The 8099-nt window shown below is 40.6% G+C and overlaps 1 long non-coding RNA gene across 1 annotated transcript; it reads left to right on the top strand.

Annotated features, from left to right (window-relative positions):
- Positions 1 to 4689: 4689 nt before the first annotated feature.
- Positions 4690 to 5511, top strand: LOC114557893 (uncharacterized). The gene is made up of 3 exons (XR_003692861.1): positions 4690 to 4894; positions 4987 to 5104; positions 5220 to 5511. It is a non-coding gene; the product is annotated as an uncharacterized LOC114557893 (long non-coding RNA).
- The last annotated feature ends 2588 nt before the right edge of the window (positions 5512 to 8099 follow it).

The raw sequence follows: 8099 nt of genomic DNA, 5'->3' as shown, positions 1-8099 counted from the left end.
GCTACCTTCCAAGTTTCGTGCCAATATCTCGCACGGCCTAGGAGGAGTTCGAAACTTTGGTTTTGCGCATTGCGCGATATTGCGAAAAAACTTCTTAGCGCAGATGGGCGAGGCCTATGTCATCAGACTCAGATGGATTCAAGGAACACGTGGATATAAGGGTTTCAAATCTGCAAATTAGACTGTGGGAGTTATACGCAAAAACATGTTTTACTTCATTATAGCGCCATCTAGTGGTGCATGTGTGTAGTATTTGGTAGGTAAGGTCCATGACCCATTGTACATCTACGCTGTAAATTTTAAGTTGCTCACATTAGTGTAAGTGGTGAATCCAAACCTGGGTCCCATAGGCCACGCCCACTTTGACGAATCACTACCCCACTGTAGGCGTGGCCTCAGGAGTGGGCCAAAATGGTACACTCAAAATTTCATAAAAATCGGATGAGCCGTTCATGAGATATAAACGTTTTGTACTTGTAGCGCCCCCTAGTGGCCAATTTTTGTGAAAGGGTCATGCCAAACAAGATTCTAAAGATTCGCGATGATACCATTTATTTTGGCCGAGATATGGCAATGTTTGTGTCTTCATAGCTAGCTACACAAATTTGGTTGTGCGTAATTCATGAAATTTTCATCCGACAAAATTTTTTTGATAACTTTTTGTCAGGTCGGTCTGGAAAGGCTACCGAACAAGTTTCATGCAGATCGGTCGCACGGTCTAGGAGGAGTATGAAAAAGCAGGTTTACAATAAATCGCGATTTTTCGTGGCCTATACCACGTGATTCAGTTGGATCCAGTGAACGCGTAGATGTATGGTTTTTGAATATCGGTTGTACAGTGTGGGAGTTATAATCCAAAACGTGTTTTTTTCTGCTATAGCGCCACCTAGTGGTGTAAGTGGCTGAATATTTTTGTCCGAGGTCCCTGCAGGGATCTGGACCAGTCCTGAAAACGGCACCCCCCCACCATGTACGGTTTAGGCTGGAGAATCTGTTTTATCGGTGGAAAAATAATAATAAGAAACGTTAGAAAAGCAACAGGGTTCCATAGCCCTGCTGTGCAAACGGCGTAGCTACCGCTGATTCTTCCAGCCTCGGGCTTGGACCCCTAATTAATAAATCAAACACGCAGCAGTAGCGCTTATCAATCGATCACATTAATGGTAAACAAATGGCAACATTAGCCTTTACACATTAATAAACATACTATGTTCTATCTCTGCCCAGAACACTAAGCCTTACTGTATATAGTCCATCAGTCCGTAGGTTTCCACGAAAGAACAAAACCGTCCATGTCACTCGTCAGCGGCCACGGAGAAACTTTCCCTCCAAAAAGGGCAGAAGGAGGGGAGCCGTGTCAACTTTGAGAAGAAAAACGTTTGTCCTTCTGCCGATATGAAAAACACTGGTGCGTTTTTCATAGGATCCACGATGCTCTTTGGACACCGAAATTAAATCCACTTTCTCCAGAAAATAGAAGTTTTAGCACACGTGCTTGCGCGCTCCCTTCAGCAATGGGTTGCAATGGAAGACGATGAAAAAATGTGGGTCTGAAGGTTTTATAGGCCCCGACCGCATGCTGTGTTCAGGGGCCGTTAAGCGAATGGGGATCCAGAGATCTCTGAAAAGGTGTGAACTACAAGGTTGTAGTTCTTAGAGTTTGACCACTTTGGCCACTCCTTCGTGGTCATTCAGCCATTTTGTGGCCTTCTTATCTCCTTTCTTCATTTAGGAGTTTGGAGCAAGGGATGTGGAACTTACATGTAGGCAAGAAATCCTCTGTTTAAAAGACCACATGGTCTCTGAGTCTTTTGTCTCTGAGTGCCATTTGGCCACATGTGTTCTTTTGTACAAGATGAGTTTATGCACATTTGTTTGGATCCAACACTAACGTCATCCACATTCATATTTAGACGCAACAGATGATATCCAGCTACAAAAACAGACTCGAAGTCGGAAGTTAGGATGTTAGTACAAGAGTCGTTCTGCTTTAAAGATGATACACCGTCTCATCTTGTCGCATTGGTGTGAACTGGCAGGTTTCAGAACGTTGCAGACTGGCTCATTGCAAGTAGCTGCAAGTTTACACTTGTCTCGTCGCAAATCTTTGGTCTGAACTGGGCTTTACGGCGCTGCGAAGATTTGACTTTGAGACTGGCAGTCGAATCAGGCTCTTTCGATCAAAGCACTGAACATTTGACTATACCAGGTCACCCCTATTTATTACCATTCTTTATTCATTTTACAACAGAGAACTAAATAGAAACTAAATAAATTAAGTGACTGGAAAGGTCATGACTGCTATACTAAGATTCAGATTTACAGTTTAAGCATTACTTTTACAATTACAGTCTTTGACGGAAATAATGTAGGTTCACCCAAATAAAAAAAAAACCACACCATTATTTTATGACCTTCCTATAATAATACTAAATATAAAAGGACATCATGGTGAAAAAATGTTATGGGATTTGTTTGTCATGAGGGAGTTCCTTTTGAATTTCTCTGCAGTGTGCCATGCCACGCTGTCACTCTGATTGATGTCAAATGGTCTTTCACCGTGGACTCTCCCGAGTTGAATCTTTGTCTCTAGTCTGTACTAAATTGCTCAGTTGTCTCCCGTGCTCGTGAACCCATCGAAGAGGAAGACGGTGAATTAACTAGTCTCCCCAGTTCCCGACGCTCCAAACTGAAAGCGATGGATGTGAATAAATGGCCTATATAAAGCAGTGGGATTCCTCCACTCGGTTTGGTCTGTCCTCTGTGCCACATTAAATCTCAGTGTGACTGTGATGTGTCTTATGAAAATGTAGGCCATGTCCACATAGAGGATGGAGGGAACAATGCTTCATACACGGACAGAAGTGCATTAACAGAGACCGGCATGCCATGCTCAGACTGATCTCAAGAAGTGGCGTATGTATGACACACCAATTCGTATGCCATTTTGGCCTGTTATCAAGATGCATAATCCCTTTTTAGTGTGTTTATCAATGCATTCTGGCCTCCATTGACTTACATTACACTCTAAAAACTAATTCAGGGGACCTTTAGTCATTACTTAAATATATATATTGTTGTGAAATAAAAAATCAAGTTCTGAGATACTGTTAGACTTTTTACTTGTAATTGTTATTTTATCGAGCTTGGATGACACAAATTATAACTATTGATTCAATGTACTATCTTGACCACTGCATGAAAAGTGGGATTTTCGTCAGTATGCGGCACTGTAGATTGTCGTGGAACTTCAGGTTTACGACTGCACACGGCAATTTACAGGCAACACCGAAAACTGCCGTAAATTGTCGGAAATTGACGTGGGCCTTGCTTGGCAGTTGTCCCCCCATGACCCCCCCTCCCTCTAATTCTAGGTGAGGCTTTCACATGTAAATGAAAATGCTGTGAGCTATACAAATACAAATCATGGTAGCAGCAGGGGGAGTTTTACCCCAGTCGACATTTTTCTAAAAGGTATTAACTTAATTTTAAGAAAATCTCTTAAAATAGATCAGACTCAGTACAGCCTAATTGTAGACTCTTCAATTTTAGCTTGAATTGATTTATTTAATGAAAGAATGCTAGATGAATTACTTTGTATGTCATTAGCAATGACCAATGTTATGTAAAAAAGATACACAAAATAATTTATTTCAACAATTAGTTTTACAGGCTTTGCCACAAAGGTAAAATGTGCATTCCATGATTCATTCACAGTCTCCTCGAGCTGAACCACTGTGCATAGTGACATGACTACAGTCTTTGGTCTTGCTCATCCAACATTGTCTGGTGGAATGGAGACAGAGGCACCACTGTACAGTTTTCTAAGAGAAGCCTTTCTGCTTACACCAAAACACTGTGCTTCACATAAAGCATATCAGCTTTGTCACTGCATGACAAGGTCCCAACCATTTATCTTCTTAAAATACTGGCAAATTCAGCACCATATTCACATGTCCATTGCATATGAAGCTGTTGGCTCTGCTGAAATGGCCTCATAATCCAGACTTCAATTTTCCTATTATTAAGCTTTCCCAGTAATCCATTATAACTCACTGTAATTCACCTCCACACCAGTATGTGCGCTGTTCGCACCCTGCTGGTTAATCTGCTCCACGGACTCTCTCTATCATACTGCCGCGCCCCCTACCCCCGCCCTCACTGCTTCCATTTGAAAAAAATCGGCGGGACATGGGAGATGAGTCGGAGAGTTGGAGCAAAAACTATCGAAATATGGGAATATTTCAGGCCAAATGGTAAAAGAGTTGTCGGTACACTCTGTCAAACTTCACTCGGAAACACACAGGAGTTGTTCATGACGTTTGGAGCGGTTTTTTTCTCTCCTCCATATCACTTCCAAAAGAAGAAGTCAACGTAAGTATATGATTATTAATGAAACGGCGAGCAAGTCTGTACTGTTTATTAACTCTTGATCGTACAATGACTGTCTTTGGATGTTAAACAGGCTACTTAGACTTGGCAGTAATATTTTAAACCCCACCAAGTTTAAACGCGAGCAGCACAGAGCTGTGGCTGCTTTCAGCGCCATTCATTACAGAGCTGAGCGGGTGAGTTGTTTTATAAAAGTATATTTTTTTTACCTCGTAATTTTCAGAAAGCAGTACACCGTCTTCACAACTCGGAGACAAACTGTAGCAGGCGCTACGAACCGGAGCAAGGGTAAGATTTAAAGAATATGCTTTCATTGAATGAACTTCATTAACTCTTCTGTATAAGGACATAGATATACGTTAATAGATACCGATCTTAACCATAGTTTTTTATTTTATTTTTTACGGACTAACCTCGCCTCATAACGATGCCGTGACCTGTATTTGCTCGGAGCTGTCTGCAAGTCCAGATTTACATGACGCTGATAATGACGCTATTGTGTGTAAGTAATTTTTACTTTTTCATCTTTCCTTGTTTAATTTTACTGTGACTTGTGTTTTTTATTCATACCACTCTCATTTCATTGTTTTCCAGCTGTCTGTAAGACATGACGAGACAGCACGCAGGAGCTTCAGGTAGAAACAACCAGATGTGGCATCGCGGGCAGAAGCTGTGAAGAGTCCAGCTCGGAGTCGGTCGAGAAGAAAAGAGTGTAAGATTAGATCCGTTTGGTCAATGGGAATATTTTTCAGGTGCATTCATAGGTGTGTTGTGGCCATAAATAAATATCACGCAGTACTGATTGTCTTTATTGATTGATTTTACAGCTGCTGGAAGCGAGACAGTGCTGGCTGCGGGTGAGGTGGACATTTGGAAGTGCGCCACCATAGACATACAGGACAACGCACCACAGACATCTGCAAAATGGACCGAATTCAGACCGAATGCTGCTGGTTACCAACAGCTCAGAGCCGGCCATGGGTTAGGGGTGGACGGTGCTGCTTCTCGTGAGCGTGGGATATTTGTTGTGTGTGCTGTATGTCTCCGATGCTTTAGACATAGTGTTTTTTTCTGATTGCGTTTGTGTTTTGTGTCAATAAAGCTCTATCTTTGAATAAACAGCACGTTCCTGGCAAATCATTTTAACTATGATAATCATGACATGAATATACAACATAGCATATATATATATATATATATATATATATATATATATATATATATATATATATATATAATTTTATTATTATAATAATAATGGCCCAGGTTGACCAATAGCCTAACCCGTGACAGACCTGTCAACCAATCACGAGAGATTTTTAGTAGTGGTTTCATCCAATAGTGAGTGAGGAAATTCCAGCCAGGCCAGACAGTTTCTGGCCAGGCACCTATTCATATTCTAATTAGATCCATTAACACCTCCGCGGGGGCTCTCCACATACGTCATGGTTCGTTTCCGACAATATGTGGCACAGACGAACGTGATGTTCGCAGCCTGTAAATTGTTGATAACTGCCAAAAATTAGGGGGATTTCCGGGCGTTTACAGGCATTTACGGGGACGGAAATCCCACTTTTCATGCAGTGGACTTGTCAGAGTTTAACATTTTCAGTTAATCAAAAAACAATTTAATTTTAAGTTCTGTTAATGTAAAATACAATTTCATGACGTGTAAACGGCCGCACGTGCGGGCCACAGCTGAAACTGATAGAAGCTAATGTGGTGAATGGTAAGTCATTTTATTCTTAATTACACATATTTGCATTTGTTCAGGATTCTGTTGGTGATAGCCTACTGTAACCGAATACCGAAATCGGGAAGTCCTACTCTGAAATTTGAGCAGTGTTGATAGTCTGTGTGCCGAGGTAAAGTTAGCTAGTAGCTGCAGTCTGTCGCTGATTGAGCAGGCTTAAATGCGGGAGTAACAGGTGGCCAGGTAGCCAGGGAAAACGTCTTGGCAAGCTAACTTAATATGGGATTTCCCATTAGCCACCGCTCCGGTGCTAGCTACGTTAGTCAGTTAGCTGGCTATCGTTAGCTAGACATGATTAGACTATGATTCAGATGAGAAGAAATACTAAAGATAACTCGCCAACACACAACATATTTGTACGCTAGTTTGTTAGTCAGCTAGCGAAAGTAAATGAGGTAGCTACTTGTAGTTTATAAACGTAGCTAGCCTACATGCTAACCGGAGCGGTTAGCATGTAGGCTAGCAGTAATAGCCACTGCTTGCTAAGAGGCTAGGCCTCCCTTTTGGTTTGTTGATTTGGCCTTTTGCTGACTAGCTACACTATGTGTTCAGATATTTTGCTCAAAACCAGTCGGAGTTATGCAGGACCCTATGAATTCCGTTTTATTTGTTCCTAAATTTCGTTTTATTTATTTTTTTCCAAATTCCGTTTTAATTTTTTGGAATTCCATGTTTTACCTTTTACTTGTATTTTACCACAAAAGTGTGTTTTTAATGTTAATGGACAGTGTTTCCTTTAGGATTTTTTTGTAGTAGTGGGGGCAGGTCTGAACACCCCGCAATTGGCACTTAATGCAACAAGAGTTCCTATATAGGTCAACTTTGATCTTGACATATAGGCTAAGCATTCTGTATCAAATAACAATAACCCCACTATTAATTACATTATCTTAATAGGCGGCTGCATATATGAAAAAAAAACACCTAACCCTAAAAAAATTCTAATAAAAGGTTTCTCAGCTGTTTTTTGAAGTATTAGGTGTCCTCAATAACATACTAAAAGTTTACCAAAGTTTGACCACTATAAAAGTGTAATTTTCAAGATGGCTCCAAGATGGGCAGGAAGCCCTCAAAATATCCTAACTCCTTCATTATTGGACCTAGCCAAGTAATCTTGGTGTCTAACCACATGTTTTCTGGGTCTATGAATCCATTGGACTTGTCTAAATTGCACTGACATGATGAAATACTTATGTAAGGTTTTATCTTTTTTGGGGTAAACCAGAGATGTAAACGATTTAGCCCTCATGTAAATCCTATTCAGTATGCATTTTTGGAGACATACCATTTTTTTTGCTAAAACACAGATTTGACATTCAATGTAAAAGTTATTCCACCGAAAAGTAACTTAAATTACTTTTACCCCCCCACCACCACACCCCTCCTCCGTGTGGTGGGTCAAAAAAGAAAACGTACACTACGGTCAAAAGTTTTAGAACTCCCCAGTTTTTCCAGGTTTTAATTGAAATTCATGCAGTTCAATGTCTTATTGTACTCTGAAATGAAAGAATAGAACAAATGAACAATTTAAGTTAAAAAAGAAATCATGGAATCAATTTATAAATCCAAAATGTAGTCAAAATTTTTGCCATATTTTTGCCATATTTTGGCAGATATAACAGCTGAACACACTTGTGGCATTCTTTCTGCAATGTAAATCAAATATTATTCAGAAAGTTCTTCCCAACTCTGTTGCAGAAGTTTCCATAAATGTGTGGCACTTGTAGGTTGCTTTGCTTTCACTTTTGTGTCCAGTTCATCCCAAACCAGCTCAATGGGGTTTAAGTCTGGTGACTATGCTGGCCACTCTATGTTTTTAAGCTTACCATCTTGTTCTTTTTTGCTAAGGTAGTTCTGGCATAGCTTGGACTTATGTTTTGGGTCATTATCTTGCTGTAGGATGAACCTCTGACCAACTAGGTGCATACCAGAGGGTACTGCATGGCGCTGCAAA

Source organism: Perca flavescens, chromosome 6 (assembly GCF_004354835.1).
Source record: "Perca flavescens isolate YP-PL-M2 chromosome 6, PFLA_1.0, whole genome shotgun sequence".
Taxonomy (NCBI): Eukaryota; Metazoa; Chordata; class Actinopteri; order Perciformes; family Percidae; genus Perca; species Perca flavescens.
This window is presented reverse-complemented; position numbering and strand designations above follow the sequence as displayed.